The sequence below is a fragment of the Globicephala melas genome, chromosome 18 (assembly GCF_963455315.2).
Source record: "Globicephala melas chromosome 18, mGloMel1.2, whole genome shotgun sequence".
Lineage (NCBI taxonomy): Eukaryota > Metazoa > Chordata > Mammalia > Artiodactyla > Delphinidae > Globicephala > Globicephala melas.
The window spans coordinates 54,774,626-54,791,929 of record NC_083331.1 but is presented as its reverse complement, the minus strand read 5'-3'; positions in this window follow the sequence as shown (position 1 = coordinate 54,791,929).

The window sequence follows — 17,304 nt, the reverse complement described above, 5'->3', positions numbered from 1 at the left end:
ATTTAACTTAGTCTTCCATTAAATATTCTTTATATTGTCAAATGTATTCCCTCTCTACTGTATCTCTCACTTTAATGCCCTTAAAATATGGTGAAATTATGACACGTTGTACATTTTCTCATCAATTTTCATCTTTCTTTTTAGACATTTTCTGAATAAAAACATTTTTTTGGCATGCCATGCTCAAGCTGAACTTAGAAAATCACTAAAGCTCTAACAGGAAATAACAGTAGAAACAGTCTAAATATTCTTGAGAGCAAATAAATGGATTACAAATGCCATGAAGCTAAAATAAAACAGAATTCAAAACCTTGTTAGTGATAAGGTATAGGTTTCTGGGAGCAAATTTATTTGAAAATTCATATATAACTGGTTGGGGTCTGAATTCAGCATAAACTAATTGGCTTACAAAAGAAAACTAGAAGAATATCCCCATGGGAATCATGGAATTCATACTGTTGCTTTTTTTTTTTTTTTGCGGTACGCGGGCCTCTCACTGTTGTGGCCTCTTCCGCTGCGGAGCACAGGCTCCAGACGCACAGGCTCAGCGGCCATGGCTCACGGGCCCCCGGACCGGGGCACGAACCCGTGTCCCCTGCATTGGCAGGTGGACTCTCAACCACTGCGCCACCGGGGAAGCCACATACTGTTGCTTTTGACTTAGCTTTGATCTATAAAAATATAAATATAAATATATATATATATACACACATATATATATATACACACACGCATATTTGAAACAAGATTCTCTTACTCACTTCCCCTCCAGCATGTTCAGAAAAGTCAACACTCAAATAATTCCCATGAATCATATCCGTGAAGTGTTGCTTCTTCTTTACAAGCTGAAGATGCTGCTAATGATAAAAGTGTTCTTATGCCAGGTGCATCTTCATATTCATGACACATACTTTTCCTCTGGCTCACTTTATGTATAAGGATACAATGATGTGTCCATGGACTTGAAAACTCTGCATATTAATGCATTATATAACTTTTTTCTGTGAACTTCATCAGAGTTTATTTTTCCCTGGTATGATATTTTCACCAGTTGTACTCCTAAATTCTGCTTTTAATACTTATCAAGTTTCCCCAGTTTTCTATTTGTAACGTAAAGCCCCTAAAACAATTTGAGAAGCCCACTTAGTTTTTATGTTTTTCAGCACTCAGTTCTAAAACAACTTTTAAAAATATATTTATTGTAACATAAAACACGGAAAAATAAAATCAATGGAAACATATAGCTTAATCAAGTATTATAAGGCAATTATCACTAGGTCAAGGAAAAGAAATTTGGCAGCCACTTCACAGGTTCTCCTACACAAGCCATGCCAATCACAGACCCCTCTCTCCTTCCCTAAGTAACCATTATGCGCATAGTGACTTGCTTCTAGTGGGTAGAATAGAGTAAAAGTAATTAGCATATCCCTTATAAACATTTACTCTTAATAGTTGCATTTCACAAATATAAGTTAGGTCATAATTACCTATTTAAGGTATTCTGTACTTCCTCTGTTAATTTTTCTATAATCCCTCATTGCATCTCATTGGCTGAAATCCCTCTTTGATTTGAGTTGATCTTAAGTAAAGAACAGGTATATGTGTTTACTTATTGTAAACTTCCTTAAGTTATAATAAATTAACCTAAATATTGTTTTAAGAATTTAACTGTCAGAATAAGAAAATAATATGAACATTAGTGCCTGGTATAGATTACATTTTACTTATTGTTTTTTTAATAACTACCTAATTGTATTAAAGGCAGGGGGAAGTTTATTTGATGAGACACATAAATGTTGCCATAAAAACATTATTAGTACTCTCAATATTAGGGATACATGATTCAATTTTTTATGTAAGCCTATAAAATTTTCTTTCTACCTCAGTCCTATATATGTTTTAATGTACATGAAAAACAAAATTAATCAAATATTTGAAATATAATTGAAGACTGACATTATTTAAAACAGAAGTAATGCATTCATATTTGCCTCAAGACGATGTTTTTAATTTTTTTCTATGGTTATCTTGGTATGACTCAGAATTTTGAGGTCAAATCTTAATGTAGACCTTGACCTTGATACAGCTTTGGCAGATAAGACAGGCACAGAAATCATACTTCTTATTTTAACTTCCTATATTTATCATGGAAAACAAATTATTTTGTAGACAGAAAACATGCAACATGTTATACATTTCCTTGTTTTAAAAAGGTAGAAAATATAGAGTTGTCAGCTCTATCAATTTATATAAGTATTACTTATCAATGAATTTAACAATGAATAAGTATATTGTATCTTTCAAGTAATTTGATAAATGGAAAAGACAGTGTTGCCTAATAGATAATTAAATGACCTATAACTTGAGTGGTGATCAATAGAATAATCTTAATAAGAAGGAGGATTTATTTTGGTGTTATCCAGGACTTTTCCCTAAGTACCATTCAATATTCTTACAATAAATTCCTGTCTTAAAAATAGGCATGCATACTAATACAAGTAGCTGAGAAAATTAATAAATACATTATATGACAGGACTGGAATTCAAAATGTTTGTTGCCAGAAACCAACAATAATACAAATTTTAAAATGTAACTTTTACTCTATATCAGTAGACATGCCTTAAAAATAATAAAATTAATGATAGCTGTAACAACTATAAGAAAAAGGAAGAGCAAAGATTATCACAGAAGGAGAAAAAAGAGATGGAAAAATAAAGTTTGGAGTCCTAAGAGGGAGCTGGGCTATCATGGCTGACTTTGGAGAGAATTAGTACTTAAGCGTAAATGTCTCTATGACTAAGCCTCTGATAGGCATGGTTAAAACTGACATTATGATCTCTATTTGAGTGGATGCCTTTGTAGTTCCTCATAGAGTATTTACCAAAGTTGAATCACAAACTAAATTTTTAGTTAGTATGAGGATAAACTAAAATACCTTATATGATATGTGTGTTCAGACTTGCCTGATGTGATCATAAACAGAGTAGATATACCCATAAACCCTTAGAATTAAGTGATTCCCAACATCGCTGGCTGTCAGCCTGGAGGACTTCATGACATACATCTGGATTACATGGAGAGCAGGGGAATAAAAGCCTGTAAATTTTGAGGCAAGTGGGATTTTAAAACCCACAATAAGTATAGTTGTATTTTCAGGTGGGTTCTTTCATTTAGCACTAATACTTTCATGTCAGTTACAGAAAGACTGAATTTACTTCTGGCCATATCAGCCCTAAAATATAGTAATTGTAGAGACTGTAGTTGTGTTTCCAATATCTATAATTATAGAACCCTTGGTATTTAGCTGGTTGCAAGACCATCTGGAATAGCTTTATATTTCTTAGTTTTCCTTAAAAGTAGATGATTTTTAACTAAATTCTGATTAATGGGATGGAGTGTGAGTAGAGTGGTCAGGTAAAATGCAAGAATTCTGGATAGGTTGCCAAGGGGGTGCAGGGAGGGATGGATTGGGAGTTTGGGATTAGCAGATGCAAACTACTGTATACAGAATGTATAAACAAGGTCCTACTGTATAGCGCAGGGGACTATATTCAATATCCTGTGGTAAACCATAATGGAAAAGAATATGAAAAATAATGTATATATATATATGTGTAACCAAATCACTTTGCTGTACAGTAGGAATTAACACAACATTGTAAATCAACTATACTTCAATAAAATCAATTAAAAAAATAATTTTGGATAAATGTTATATATATACTTAATCATATTTTAATATGAATGTGCTCCAATAATGCATGAGATATGTTTATACTAACATATTTGTTATTTATATAATTCAGCTGAGCATTCAGAAATTTTATTTACTTAATTTGGCAACCCGAGATTTGAGTAGAGATAATATATATAATCCCATGCTGTTTCCATCAAAGAAATGGAACGCCTATTCTCCAATCATTTTTTATCCAGTTTCCAGGAATATGGTCAGCGTAGTTCCATTTTGTAAAATGCAAATTGGTCATGACACTAAAACCAAAGCAGCAAGACAGAAGGAAACACGGTACTATACTGCATTTTGGTGCAGATATCTCTTACAAACCCTAACAAGGCTATTACAGGTTAAATCCAAGATATTACAATAGAAAAAATAAACTTCAATTCTGCCTAAGCCACTTTCAAATTTTGTTCTCTATTATGTACTGAAATTGTATCCTAGCTAATACACTATACGAACAGAAGTTATCCTGATCATCATTAATTAGTCCTAGATTATTTTCTTTTCCCCCTTTTCCCTTTTTCTTCTCCATTTGATATTTTTTGAGATAAATTGTACTGTTTGTCACAATTGCTAATAGACAAATTATGATTAATTGCTTTCCTTCTATGTTCATTAATTGGCCTTAATAAATTGAAAGCAATTTAAACTGTTTTGCCCTGAAGAACCCTGTCATAATTATGTAAGTACAAAAATGACAGAATAGTAAAGATATTTCAGAAATGAATAATGAAATGGATTTTTAAGGATTAGGATACTTTTAAAAGCAATACTGTATTAGAGAATTTTTAGGTTCACAGAAAAACTGAGGGCGAATGTACAGAGATTTCTCATATAGTTACTGCCCCTACATATGGATGTCCTCCCCCATTTTCTATATCCCCCACTAGAGTTACATCAATTTGTTACAATTGATGAACCTACACTGTCTCATCATCATCCCCCAAAGTTCATAGTTTTCCTTATGGCTCACATTTGGTATTGTACATTCTATGGATTTGGACAAATGTATAATGGTATATGCCCATCACTATGGTAGCATACAAAATATTTTCACAGACCTAAAAATCCTCTGTGGTCTGCCTATTCATTCCTTCCTCCTCCCTAACCCCTGGCAATCCCTAATCTTTTTACAGTCTCCATAGTTTTGCCTTTTCCAGAATGTCATATGGTTAGAATCATTCAGAATGTAGCCTTTTCAGATTGGCTTCTTTCCCTTTGCATTACACATTTAAGGTTCCTCCCTGTTTTTTCATGGCTTGATAGTTCATTTCTTTTTAGTGCAGAATAATATTCCATTATCTTTATATACCACAGTTCATTTATCTGTTCACCCACTAAAGAACACCTTGGTTGCTTACAAGCTTGGCTAATTATGAATAAAGCTTCTATAAACATCCATGCACAGGTGTTTGCATGTACAGAAGTTTAACTTCTTTGAATAAATTCCAAGGAGCACAATCACTGACAAAGGCAGTAAAAGTATGTTTAGCTTTGTAAGAAACTGCCAAACTGTCTTCCAGAGTGACTGTACCACACCAGCCATGAATGGGAGTTCCTGTTGCTCTGCACCCTCATCAGCATTTGGTGTTGTCAGGCTTTGGGATTTTAGCCATTCTCATAGATGTGTTAGTGGTATCTGTTTGTTGTTTTAATTTGCATTTCCCTGATGACATGTGATGTTGAGTATCTTTTCATGTGCTTATTTACCATATGTTTATCTTCATTGTTTGTCAAGGTCTTTGGCCAAATTTTATTCTTGCTGTTGAGTTTTAAGAATTCTTTGCATACTTTTTTACAACAATTTTTTTATTGGATATGTCTTTAGCAAATATTTTCTCTCAGTCTGTGGCTTGTCTTCTAATTCTCTTGACATTGCCTTTCACAGAGGGGAATTTTTAATTTTAATAACATCCTGATTAACCATTACTTCTTTCATGAATCATGCCTTTGACGTTGTATCTTAAAATCATCACCATACTGAAGGTCATCTAGGTCTAGGAGTTTTAAAGTATTGCATTTACATTTAGGTCTACAATCCATTTTGAGTTAATTTTTGTAAGGAGTATAAAGTCTGTGTCTAGATTATTTTTTTGTTTTGCATGTATATGTCAGTGTACCAGCAGCATTTGCTGAAGGAACTATCTTTTCTCCATTGTATTGCCTTTGGTCCTTTATCAACAGTTAACTATAATTAAGTAGTTCTATTTCTGGACTATTTTGTTTATTGATCTATTTGTCTGTTCTTTCATTAATGCCACACTGTCTTGATTACTGTACCTTTGTAGTAAGTCTTAAAAGTCTTGATGTTGGGTAATGTCAGCCCTCCAAATTTGTTAGTCTCCTCCATATTGTGTTGGTTGGATTAAATTTAAGAATCAGTTTGTAAATATCTAGAAGATAATTTACTGGGATTGATTCACTGCCTTAAATCTATAGATTCAATTAGGAAGAACTGATATCTTGATAATTTGGGGACTTCCTATCCATGAACATGGAATATATCTCTACTTTTTATTATTTGATTTTGTTCATCAGAGTTTTAAAGCTTTCCTCATATATATCTTGTTCATATTTTATTAGGTTTAAATATAAGTATTTCATTTTTCAGGGTGCTAATGTAAATTATATTGTGTTTAATTTCAAATTCCACTTGTTCATTGATGGCACACAGAAAAGAGGTTGACTTTTGTATTTCAACCTTGTAACCGATTACCTTGCTATACTCCCTTATTAATTCCAGAACTTTTTGTCAATTCTTTCAGATTTTTTAAGTAGATAATCATGTCATCTACAGTTTGATTTCTTCTTTCCAAATCTGTATATCTTTTATTTCCTTTTCTTGTCTTACTGCATTATCTGGAACTTCCAGTCCAATGTTGAAAAGGGGTGGTTAGAAAGAACATCCTTGCTTTGTACCTCATTTTAGTGGGAAAGCTTCAAGTTTCTCACTGTTAGGTATGATGTTAGCTCTAGGTTTTTTGTAGATATCCTTTATCAAGTTGAGAAAGTTTCTCTCTATTCCTAGTTTACTGAAAATTTTTCTCATAAATAAGTGTTGGATATTGTCAAACAACTTTCTGCACCTAACAATATGATTATGTAATTTTTCTTTTTTAAATTGTTGATATGACGATTTCATTAATTAATTTTCAAATGTTGAATCAACCTTATATATCTGGGATACATCTCACATGGCTATGGTGTATAATTTTCTTTACATACACTTGTATCCAATTTGCTAATATTTTGTTGAAAAAAATTTGCATCTGTGTTCATGAGAGATGTTGGTTTATATTTTCTTTTCTTGTAATACCTTTGTCTGCTTTTGGCATTAGGGCAATACTGTCCTCATAGAATAAGTTACAAAGTATTCCCTTTGCTTCTATCTTCTGGAAGAGATAATAGAGAATTAGTATTATTTCTTCCTAAAATGGTTGGTAGAATTTGCCAATGAACCTATTTGGCCTGGTGCTGTTTTGGAAGATTATTAATTACTAGTTCAATTTTTAACAGATATAGGCCTATTCAAATTGTCTCTTTCTTCTTGTATGAGTTTTGGCAAACTGTGGACCAATTTAACAAATTGGTCCATTTCATCTAGGTTATCAGATTTGTGTTCATAGAGTTGTTCATAATACACCTTTATTATTTTTTTAATGTCCATAGGATCTGTAGTGATATTCCCTCTTTCATTCATGATATTAGTAATTTGTGTTTTCTCCTCTTTTTCTTAGTTAGCCTGGCTAGAGTCTTATTGATTTTATTGATGTTCACAGTACCAGCTTTTGGTTTTGTTAATTTTTCTCTATTGATTTCCTGTTTTTAATTTCATTGATTTATGCATTAATTTTAATTATTAATTTTTTTCTGCTTACTTTGGATTAAATTTGCCCTTCTTTTTTCTAGCTGCCTAAGGTGGAAGCTTAAAGGATTGATTTTAGATCTTCTTTCATTTTTAATATATGCTTTCAATGCTATAAATTTTCCTCTAGGTGCTGTTTTTACTGCTTCCTGCAAGTTTTGACAAGCTGTTTTCATTTTCATTTAGTTCAAAACGTTTTAAAATTTGTCATGTATGGTTGGTGTTCTCTGAGCTTTCTTGATCTGTGGTTTGGTGTCTGACATTAATTTGGGAAAATTAATTGTTTCAAATATTTCTTCTGGTCCTTTCTCTCTTTCTTCTCTGGTATCCCCATTATGTATTTGTTATACATTTTGTAGTTGTCCCAAAGTTGTTGGATACTGTTTAATTTTTTTAGTCTTTGTTCTCTTTGTTTTTCCTGTTTGAGGAATCTACAGATCAGATATCTATGGATGAGGTTTTTTTTTCCCTCAGATGTATCTAATATGCTGATGAGCCCATGAAAAGCATTTTCACTTATATTAAAGTGTTGCTTATCTCCAGTATTTCTTTTTGGTTCTTTCTTAGGATTTCCATCTCTTTGCTTACATGCCCATCTGTTCTTGCATGCTATCTACCTTATCCAGTAGAGCCCTTAGCACATTAACTATAGGTGCTTCAAATTCCAGGTTTGATAATTCCAATATCTCTGTCACGTACAGTCATGCTCGCTCCGTCTCATCAAATTGTGTTTTTTGCCTTTCAGTATGCCTTGTAATTTTTCGTGATACCTGGACATGACGTACGGGGCTAAAGGGATTGTTTTATGCAGACATTTAGTACTGTGGTGGAGAGGTGTGTGGAGAAAGAAAACATTCTATAGACCTATGATTAGGTCTCAGTCTATTAGTGAGTTTATGCCTCTGGGCTGTGAACTTCACAAGTGTTTCTCAGTTTTATAATTCTCCTCTAGGTAGGACAGGATGGTTAAACTGGACTAGAGTTGGGTGTTTTACTTTAGTTAGGCTCTGATAATATCTCATCAGATTAGCTTTTGTAAACTAGTTTCCCTTGAGGGCAGGGCTTTTTAAGAAGGATAAAGTGATTAGGATAGTTTTTATGGACACTGTTATACTCCTGATATTCTAAAACCATATCTTTCAATCAGGAAGTTGTTCAATTTCAATTGTTTTGATATGGGTTTCCATGGTGCAATGAAAATGGTTTACTGAAAAACAAACAATCTAACCCATCCATTTAGAATAGCCAGAAGTTCCATGTAGCCTAATAACTTTTCAAACCTGAGAGGGACATAATAACAACCAGTAGTCTTAGAAAACAACCATTTGTGTTTGAAGAAATAAGAGACATAAGGCTGCAAAGAGAAAAAGTTTACATCATCTGAGAATCATAACATGATTTATCTAAAACCTATCCCTGTCTTATTAATTCCCACCTCTAGATTAGATCTTACATGTTTCAAAGAGACTCAAGTTAGTCCATGTCTACAGTATCCTAGTCATGAAATAGGGAGATTAGATTTGTTTCTCCATATTCTCCTGCTGTTCCTCCACTTATTTCAACCTGACCTTCCTTATTTATTTATTTAGCTAGCTACCTAGCTAGGTTTAGCTAAGATAGAATAATATGTTCAAGTAACAGGACCCATGCCCCAGTAGCTTTGAGTCCTTGATTTCTGGAATAATAAAAATTAAGTAAGATCATCTGAATTTTTGAATTTTAGATTTTATTGGCATATAGGATAACCTGTGGAGTAGAAGAAAAAGAATGTCTGGTTCAAGTGTAAGGGAATGATACTGAATATAAGAGCAAAAATTTTCTCATTTTTCCTTCCAATTAATTCTCCTCCCAATAGAATATGCTGACTTCTAATATGCATGTAATAGAAAAGAAAGGACAGTTAAAAACCATAAAAGTTGTGACAGAATAATTTTGCTTGTTATGGCCCCTTTTATCTTCTGTGCTAGGAGGCCCTTCAGATTATTCTCTTTTGAAACTGTGATTTTTTTTTTAATTCAACATCTATCTATATATATTGGACTATCTGGATTTAAATATGATTTTTTTTTACTTGCAATATTCCATAGATCTAGTGGCCTTAATAGAGGAGGCCAAAAAAAATTATAAAATTCTACATATCACTTGAATTAATATGTAATCTCTGGGATGTGTTAATAGGATGATTGTGATCAACAGACATAAATACATACTAGTCAGTTTTTATACTGCTGAGTGCAGATTTGGAGGAATATGAAACATTGCCTAAGTATTAAGAGACATAACCCAGAATCTAATGCCTAAGTGGTGAGAAGACCAAAATATTTTCTCACTTCCAAAATTCCAACCTAACATGATACACTAAGTAAACCAACCTTACTGTATAGACAGATTACCTTTTCTCTTTTTCAACTCAATAATCATTTAATTAAAGATCTAATAATCAGTGACTATGAGAATATTATATATAAATATACATATTATACACACAAACATGCACATATACATAATTTTCCTTACTTCCTGAAAGACAAATTTCTGGTTTACCTTATATTTTCCCTGTTTCGACTTTGAAATTAACCATTTCACCAAAGTCCCCTTGTTCCTTTTCATGAGAAATGTTTAGAAATTAAGATCTGGGAACTAAGGCTACTCATCTCTAGTGGAATATCATTGTTTCTAGGTTCTTTTAGCAGACTGTACTAGAAAAGTGGCAATTTCATACAGTCAACTAAAAGTCATAGGTTCATAGGATAGTTCTAATTCTATTCCAAAACAGCAAGATTCTTCCTTGCCTTCCCTCAGATACACAAGGGAATTCTGAAACCCAACAATATAATACAGTTTTAAAAAAAATTGCTTAATTCTATAATACACACAAATAGCTTCAGAATTCCTAAAACCCCCAAACAGTACTATATCTGGATATATCTCATAAAATCAATCTAAGATAAGTGGAGTAGAAATTCTGGGTAAAAGGAAGCTTGGGGTTATAAATAACTGCCCTTTACTCATCCTTCAGTCCATTTTTCAATCTATTTTACTGCTAATTATTTTATTTTTCTACTTCAAATTATCAAGTACTTTTTAATAGCCATAACTAATATTAAAAGTGCATAATTTGCTCTTTGAACATATTGGTCATTTATTATTTGTCTTCTATTCCATATCTACTTCTATACATGCTCCCATTTCACCCCACTTTTAGCTGTGACATTTTTACCAATATTTACTACAAAAGGCCCTACTATTTCCCACTCCTGAGACTATTGCTTCTATTTATTTTTTAATTCTCTTTTTCTACTCCAGCACTAAATCCCACTCAACCTTCAAACTTGAATTCAATCTTTTACTTTTTTTTTTCATTTCTGAAATCTTCCTTTTTTGAAAACTTTCCCAAAATATTATGGGACACATACATAACCTTCTATAATACTTTGAGATCATATTTCAAACAAATATACAACAGGGTCCTAATGTGACCCTTTAGGAGTTGCTCTTTTGAGATAGTACTTCTAATGTGTTTTTATATTATAACCATTTTTGCACACAGAATAGATTTTAATGTTAAAGAACTGAGTCTGACTTGATCAATATGTGTAGATTGATGTGCTGTAAGAGCCTTCTATCAAAGGTTTTCAATGAACCACAGTTAAGAATACTAAAGCAATGTTTTGTAATTGTTACTTAATCAACATTACCCATTATTTTATGGAAAATATGGTTGATCCTAAAGACATTTGGATACACTGCTGTCTGTAAGTTAAGGCCACACAAAATTTCAAAACTAGCACCCTTCAAAAGATTGCCTTTTACCACATTTTAAAATTCATTGGTAATATGAAATAATAATCTTTTACAAAGTCAGCATACTGAGTTGTATGGATTAGCAGTCAGTCCAAATGAGATCAACATTATATTGCAACTGAGAAAATCATATCTGCCTTGGTAAATACTGCTCGCTCAGCAGTTGCAAGTTAGTCACAATAAGGTATATAGGCAATCCAAGAAATAACATAGATTTTTAAAATCAATTTTAAGTCTATGAAACTTGCTGTGTGTTTGAAGTTTCTTAGTAAAATAAACACACACACACACACACACACACACACACACGTGCATATAAACTTCTCAAAGCCCCTGTAGATTTTTCTGAGCTTTGCAAATATTTAATCTTCTTGACATACAATATACCTAGAGTATTTTCTTTAAAAACTCCCCCCTCCGTGCACTACCAGGTAGTTACAGTTTGTATTCTTAGCTTTCAAATATTTTTTAGTAACTAGAATCTCTATTCCCTTCTTACAAATATCTCAATATATGTCCCCAATCATCCTGGCATTCTGTTTTAGATGACAACCTTTTGTCCTATCAACTAGTACACAGTTGTCTGACCATTTAGTGTTCTCCATAACTTAATCAGGACATTTTTTGATATCTATGCAATTTAAATATCTGTAAGCATGTTATATGTTGTGTAAAAATGCAGTCTTTCCTACTTTTCTACATTTTGTACAGAGGTGCAATTAACTAAAGAGATTTAAGTTGACTAGTTCACCTGTCATCCAAAACATTTTTAGGGAGAAATTAGGAAGACAGTAATCACTGTAAGATCTTGCTCTGGATAAGAAAGAACTTATCAACTTTACTTCTGAAATATTAATTTCTCCCTATGCCACTTACTCAAAATATCCCAGACATAGACAGCCTTAAACACTTAAAATTTCTCTACTGCCAGTTTCTTAGATAAGGCTTTCATCATCTTTCACTAGAATCATACCGTTACTCCCTCAAAAGTGGCTTATACAATTCCCTCCACTAGGAAACATCTTCTGACCCTTTCAATTTCTCGCTTAAGTATTTTCCATAATTACTATATATTTTAACATAGATCCTCAAGTGTTCTCTGATTTACATGAGAATATATGGTTCACCCCATATATTCTGAATAATTATCTAGATAACTACTGCTGAATTATTTATGTTTATGAGATGTCAGTGTTTAGTATATTTATGATCAAATTCACACAATGTACTCAAATTTGTCTACTAATGATACATTCCAAAAAAATATAAAGAGCAATTGATATATAATTTATTTGATTGCATCAAGTAATATCTACAAGATGCCATGTATATTACTATATGAACAAAGTGTTAGCAGATATTTGAATAAATAAATGTCAAATTAGAATTGTAGTTTCACCTTGTTAGAACCTGAGTATAATTTTTCCTATAAATATTTGTGAGGTTTGTTCTGAGATACAGTTTATTTAAAGTTTGAATGTTTAGGTTCATTATTATTTTATGATTTCCTAGGTGTGTCTAGAATATGGCTCTGTTTAGGGCATATTACTCCCAACTTCTGGGGTTAGATTTTCCTGAGTATTCTATCCAATATCACATAAATTATTAAGTTTGTCTGATATGGCTAGTGGGATATGCACTTTCTCAGCCCTATGTGAGAAACTGGGCATTGTTCTCTAATATTTTTGGATTTTTTAGTTTTCTCAAACACTAGGGTTGATCAGTATTCAGACTCTAGATATGCAGAGTTATCTCTTTATGAAGATCTCTTCTCTCAGTAATCTGTGTTGTAATCTCCAGCCACATTTTTCTCTCTGAACTCTCAGCTCTGTTTTGTCAATTCATGTGATCTCCTGGACTCTTGTCTTGCTTTCCCTTCTCTGCTTTGGCCTGGGAACTTTAAGGCAGCTAGTGAGGAAAGTATCTTGTTTCTTTTTCACTTGCCAGAAAACATTACCCACTGTTGTCTGGTGTCTTGAAAACCATCGTGTATGTTCTTATAGATGATATAGATAGACAGAGATACAGATTATATAGATGATACAGATAAAGATATATAGTCTGTTGTTTTTTGGTTGTTTCAGATGGGAGGGTAAATCTGGTCACCTTGGACAAAGATGATAGCCTCTCACAGTACGTTTCTTTTAAATAAGTCCATTATTCAAGTTTGAGAGACATTGATATAATTGAGAAATATTGATACCAAGTTAAATATTATATTGTTGTACAAAATAAGCTCTTCCTTCATATAAGGCCACAGAATTTGAAATTTACTCTTCCTGTGTATTTATCCAACTGATTTTTTTGCACAAATATGCAACAAAATCACTTGGCCTAATAAAAATGCAGATGCCTATGCACTGCTCTAGACCAACTGAAGCCAAATCTCTGGGTTTGGGCCACTTAAGTATCACAATTATTTTTATTTTTATACTCCTAAATTTTGAAAACCTCTGTTCTATATTATTTATGTCTTCTTCTTAGTAATCCTGTTTTTTTTAAAATCATGTAGACTCTTTTTAACTGTTGCAGATTACAGCACCATCAGTTGTGAAGAAATGAATATAACATGTACTGAAGACTTAGTTTGCATCAAACACTGTGCAAGGTATAGTTCAACCATTATTGCATTCAATAGTAATTATTATGTATAGTTTTTAATTAAAAAATCAAGAATTTACATATCTTTTTGCACAGAATCTTATAGCTCAGGTTTCAAACTCCATGTGTCTGACTCCAAAACTAATGCTTCTCCATGAAGCCTCTCCACTATGTTACTTGGCCATATTCCTTGCTTTTGTTTGCTCTTGTATTCTAAACTATTAGAAAATATCTTTGCTTTGCTCTACCAACATCTTGCCCCCTTGAACTGGGCCCATGTTCTGTTTGTTTGTTTTGTTTTGTTTTGGGGTGTGTGTGTGTGTGTGTGTGTGTGTGTGTGTGTGTATGTGCCATCCTTTTCTGCAGTGATGGCCCAGTCTAATCCAGCCTCAGTAGGCAGTTAATGGGAAAGAGCTATTAATATTCAGTATAACATGGAAGTATGTATAACACCAGTAAAGTTCTGTAGACAAAATATCAACTACATCATAAGCTTTTTTTTTTTTTTTTTGCGGTACGCGGGCCTCTCACTGTTGTGGCCTCTCCCGTTGCGGAGCACAGGCTCCGGACGCGCAGGCTCAGCGGCCATGGCTCATGGGCCCAGCCGCTCCGCGGCATGTGGGATATTCCTGGACCGGGGCACGAACCCGTGTCCCCTGCATCGGCAGGCAGACCCTCAACCACTGAGCCACCAGGGAAACCCCATAAGCTATTTTAATTATTCATTGATATAAGTATTCACAGAAATAAAATAAAAATAAGAAGAAATATGTAACACATATTGATGGCTGACCATCTATTTTTTAATGCCTTTGGAAGTATATTTCTGAGTCAATAATGTAACATTTTTTCAAGAATCTTTTTAAAAAATCAATTAGAATATAAATGGCTTAATCTTAATAAAAGAGTCAAGAAACCATTCATTTTGCTAGCATAAATAAATGACAATCCAAATAATAGCATCAGATTTTCAACTATGCATTTTAGTCAAATATTTATTTGAGAATGGAACAACTATAATCATGGATAGTATTAAAACTTTTTCAGGAATAATAAATATATAAGTATGCATGATCAGTCAGAGATAAAACTTTTATTGAATGTCTTAAATTAAGAACATAATAAAATAAGAATAGGTCAGCTTTTTTAAAAGTTAAGTAATTACAGCTGGAAAACACTTGAAAGCTATTTCCAAACCTTATATTTTTAACTTGCTGTGTAGGCATTGTTTGTTCAATTGTTGTTTTGTTTTTATAAATAGAATAGTTAATGCATTTGACAAATGTATGAGAAATCCATTTTATGAAGGAAGAAAATAAGTTTATCTTCTCTGGATGACATAAATCTTTAAAAACTCTCTGGGTATTTAGCCAAATGAATTCTTATTTTTAAAAAATCTTTTGAAACTTTTTAGAATAACATAAAGTTACCTTTTGTATTTTAATTCATTTTATATTTTAACCATACATTATTGCTATCTAACAGAAGCATAGCTAAAAGGTAATATACGTTTAGGGAAATATATAAGTGGCTATAGTTATATACATGAATATCAGTGACTTATAGCTTTGTAATGTTATAGAGATGTTGGTAAAATAGGCAAGAACTGTGGAAATTTCTGGGGCCTTCTCCTCCCCACGAATTTATAACAAAGATATTTTGTCCACTGGCATGTGTTTTCTGAGGACTAATGCATAATTCTATGTTGAGCATTACAAAGGAAAACAAAAAGTTTAAGGCATTATTGTCTTAAGCATACATCCCAATGTATCTTTAAGGATCCCTCTAAAATGTCACATCTCTTCTTACTTTACCTGATTCCCTTTCCACACCACCACAGCTCTGCAATAATATTTACTATATTGTATTATACTTCTTTGTTTATGTCTGTCTTCTTTATGTTGTCTCCATAAAGGCAGAGTTTATATCTCTGTCTAGGCTGGTATCCCTAGCAACTAATTCACAGCCTGACTTAGAGCATGTGCTGAATAAACATTTATTTGTTGTAGGTTTATGATTAAATGATGATTAGATTTTCATTCTCAAAAGCTTAAGATTTAGTTGTAAAGGTAAGTATTACCTGTTTGAAACAATCCAAGGCATTATAGATCAAGTGTTCAATAAGTAGCATATAACATGAAGAGTTGAGTGAGAAGATAGAATGGTTTTATAACATTTACAGATAGAATTTGCAAATTATGAAAAGATATGTAATTTTTATGTAATTACATAAAACTGAACTTTTATCTTCTCCCTTCTAAGAGAATAAGATATTAAATCAGTTAAAAGTTTAGTGATTCACTAGAAAGATGAAAATAAGCCATTAAAAAAAAGGCAGGCATGTGCTTCAGTTTTCACAGCTTAGCACAGCACTGTTCTATTTTCAATGTTCCATTTATCTTTTTTTAATGTGGGATTGACTTCAATTGGCTAAAAATACTGTACCTTTTTTAGTTCAATATTTGAAGTTTTTAAAAAATTGTTCATTTTGAATATTGGGTTAAGTTCTGTCTGATTTTATGTTCTATCATTTGTAACACAGAGACAAGAATATGCTTCTTCAATAGCACAGTCTACAAAAGGCACTGCTTTGTTTATTCTAAATAGCACAGGCTACAAAACACACTGCTTTGTTTATTCTATATTGATGATCATAATATGAACTGATTTTTTTAAGCAGGATTGATTTATCCAGTTATCTATATATGAAAATATCCATATGTGTTCTTAAATTGGGAATTGCCATGCCCACCATGTTCTGAAATATAAACAATGCAAGACATAAGATTTTTCAACTTGTAGCTCCTGTTCAGCACATAAATGGCTTGAATACTAAATTGGTATTAAAAAAACAACTATCTTTCTTCTCAGCCACTTTGGATTCATCTTCCCCTTGGGTTAAATACCAGTAGTATCAATCATTCTAAGGTACTAATATATTAATTCTAAGATTGATGGCTCCTTTAACTTTTGTGTCATGTGTATACACAAAAGCTTGAAATTCTTTTTGGTGAACAGCCTTATCTGGTTGATTTTAATCAAGATTTATCTGTCTTCCAATGAGCTCTGTGACTGCTTACTTTATGTGTTAGTCTAGAAAATAGTTCATTCTCTTTTTAAAATGTGGACTTACTGTATTAGTTATCTCTGACACAATTAATGTTCCTCAAAAAAGTAGCTTTACCTGCCTTTTCGACTGTTGAGAGTTTAGCCAAGTTGCTCCATGGAATTGCTGCCTTGGCATCCATTGTGTTTAGCCAAGCTTCCTGTGGGTAGCTTAAACTGATACTAGCC